Genomic DNA, 3680 nt, shown 5'->3' with positions numbered 1-3680 from the left:
GTTTTTCTGGTAGAAGGTTTGGGAAGCTGGTTGTGCAGTTTTCCAAGAACTGCAGAGTGAATCATGACGTTTATCTGGAACTTCTTTGTGATCCATTTACCAGAGTCCTTCGAGCCTCACAGGTGTACTGAGTGTTTCAGCAGGACGGCGCACCAGCTCATAGAGGCCAAATCGGTCACTAATTGGCTTCGTGACTGCGAGGTATCATTCATGAAAGACTGGCCAGTGCAATAGCCAAGACCTCAACCCGATAGAAAACCTCTGGTACTCCCTCGTAAGAAGAATCTCCAAGGGAAGGACGTGGAGCTCTCTGCCTAAGCTGGAAGCCGCCATTCGTGACTCCTGGGACAAAACCTCTCCAGCACCTCAGGGAACCTCGCCCTTTCACTTCCAAGATGTCTCAGGTCCATAGAAGAAGAGTAGAAGGATACCCTACGAAGCACTAAAGGTAAATAAAATGCATTATTTATATGTTTTTTCAGTGTTGAAAAGTTTGTTTTGTAGGAGGGACGCCAGGGCGCTTGATACTCTATACGAGCACTGTATATGTATATATATGTATATAATATATGAGGTGCTACCTGAAAGTTTCCAGTAATTTGAATACTTGTAGGGAAAATGGAAGTTACCTTACCCCCTAGTTCTCATTGTCGCCTTCTGGAGAGTAAGTCCCCTTGGGCATGTACTGTATAGAGTGGTCCCGTGTTTTTTCCACGAGTCCATGGATCCCAGGAAGGCTTCTGGCGTGATGGTCCTGAGTACACCTCCTGCGATTCTGTCTGGATCTCAGTCGGAGTCAAATTGACGCTCTTTCAGTTGTAATTTCAGCTTGGGAAACAGGAAAAAGTCGCAGGGGGCAAGGTCAGGCAAATAGGAGTGTGAGTGGGGGAATGACTACCGTGTTAATGGAACCCGGGAATCTGCTGGACAGCAATTGATGTGTGGGTGGGGTGTTGTCATGATGCAGGACCCAGTCCTTGTTCTTTCCATTGTTCTGGACGTTTGTGGTGGATGTTCTCCCTCAAACACTAGCTAAACTTCACAGTAAAACTTTCTGCTGACAGATTTACTGGGTGGGATGAATTCCTTGTGAACAATCCCTTGGATATCGACTAGAAAGCGATCAACATCGACTTGACATTACTGCACCATTGGTCCACCATTGCAAAACCGCCAAACCACTCTACACACCTATAAGTTACAATAATAAGCGTAGCTCAACAACATGTCCCGCTCACAGACACGGCTGGGGCCAGCCACTGACTCACAAAGGATGCCTACTGACTACTCCCTGCCACCAGCAAAAGGCAAAACTGCAAACGGTTGGCTCCGATCTGGTTCTAAATTACTTTAGAACTTTTGCAGGTAGCACCTCATATATATATATAGTATAGTACCCTCGCGTCCAACACGGTAATATTGTCATGCACCAGGTCCTGTGTTGGACCAAAAACGTGTTGTGACAAACAACAGAGCTTATGGGGAAAAATGAATTAGTGTCAGCAACCCTAGGAAAAGTCACTCCTAAATAATGCCTACCATATACCTATAATAACTGTACATATATTGGTACTACTACAGAAATTATAATAAAATGGCTCAGACGTACAGAAATGACAATGGATTAGGTGGATGTGCAGTGAAAGGTCCCTGCGTCCTTAAGGCCTGGAGGGGCTGGGGTTTACAGTGGAAGAGTTGAGAGGTAGGATGGGACTGGAGTGTATTGGTGTTGTGATGAGGAGAGGTAGATTGAGGTGGTTTGGACATGTGGAAGAGGATGGGGGATGATGAATTGGGTGAGGAAGGTGAGAAGTGTTAATATTGGGGGTGGGGTTATGAGGGGTAGACCGAGAAAGACATGGGACGAGGTCATTAAGAATGACCTTAGGGTTAAGGGACTGAACAGGGGAGGGCTGCAATGGATCGTGCAGCGTGGAGAATGCCGCCATTAGGTGTGACCAAGGCCGGACACATGCAAGCATGTTGGAGCCTTTAAAAACAAAAATCGATTGTACTATGAATGATAACTAACCTTTTAGGGATAGTGTTGGTGGGCTTGCTAGGGAAATGGGAAGGTGGTATCCGAGGGTCAGCTGGTACGTAGTCCTACTGGGTCCCCGGAGGATTTGGCTGCTGGCGTCACTGAAGCGGGTAATGGCCGCTAGCTTCTCCTCAACCTCCCTCATAAATCGTGTGAGAATCACACTCAGAATCACTATCCTCATCCACATCCATGGAAAGTCCTGGCTTCTGCCTGTCCTAGCACTCCGTAAGAAGCCTTCACCTGCTGCCAGGATCTTGTCTTGGTTTAAGCCTTCACTGCTGCCAGGATCTTGGTCTTGGTTTAAGTCTTCACTGCTGCCAGGAACCTTGCTCTTGGTTTTAAGCCTTCACTGCTGCCAGGATCTTGTCTTGGTTTTTAAGCCTTCACTGCTGCTAGGATCTTGTCTTGGTTTTTTATTATTATGGTCCTCGCGCTGGCTTCATTCATGTCGTAGGCCTCTCCCTTTTCTTCTTCCTCTCGATGATTTCTAGCTTGGTGGCCTGAGGGAGGTGCCACCACTTCTTGGGGTTCTCAGAAGGCTTCCTAGGCATCGTGAGCAGGGTAAAATGCCGTATCAAGGGCAGAAAATGCAGCGAGAAAAAAGCACCGTCCAATGTGAGTTATGCGACTGAGTGGCACTGTGGCGGGAGAAATTTAAACAAAACCACGTGAGAGCAGAAGCATTTTTGATTGGGCGACATCACGATCACGTCACGATAGCGGGTGGGGGAGGCAACTTGATCAGAAGTTTTGATTGGCTGTCAGCATCACAGGAACGTCCAGTATGACCGTGTTGGACCAGGGGTGATTGTGCTAGAGGCGAACTCTGCGGATTTCGCCCACTTCTCGGAGCTCCGTGCGTGTTATGCTAATGCACCCATGTTACTGTAATTAAATTGTATTAAATTGTACTAATTTTTTGCTCCATGCTGGACGCGAATCGTGCTGGACAAACGCATGTTGGACGCAAGGGTACTGTATGTACATATATTTATTTATTTATATATATATATATATATATATATATACAGGTAAGCCTTTAATTCACGCAAACTTTTTTCATGTGATTTCGGTTATCCACGAATTTTTCGTACAATAATTAAAACAAAATTATAGTATTCAAATGAATAATTTTAGTATACAAGAGAAATAAATAAAATATAAAAATGGCTATCTGCTGCCCGTGTGCATACTGTACTGTACATATATGTATGTGTGTGTGTGTGTGGGAGGTCGGTCTACCACGCACCACACAGTCGGTTTGAATCCGACAGTCGAACCATGCATGACTCGCGTATCGTTATTTGTGGCTTATTTTTCTGCCTTCCAGGGATTGCTTTCCTTGTCTGCCAACATGGGGCCTAAGCGTAGTGCTAGTGATGCATGTGGTAACACACCAAAACAAACTCGTAAAGTGATGTTGCTGACAGAGAAAGTTAAAGTGTTGGGCAAACTTGAAGGGAGGAATGTCGATGACAATTCTCCGTCAGGACGATTCCCGTCATTTGCATACCAGTTTATTTAGCAAGTACAGTACACTAGTTTTTTACTTATATGAGTTATAAAATTCCCCTGAAAATTAGTTATTAAAGTATTAATTAATCAGTAATAAGTATATTTATAGAATGACAGGGAA

Source organism: Coenobita brevimanus, chromosome 85, assembly GCF_032717465.1.
Source record: "Coenobita brevimanus isolate Jiangsu-jjx chromosome 85, ASM3271746v2, whole genome shotgun sequence".
NCBI lineage: Eukaryota > Metazoa > Arthropoda > Malacostraca > Decapoda > Coenobitidae > Coenobita > Coenobita brevimanus.
Note: the sequence above shows the minus strand (reverse complement) of the source record.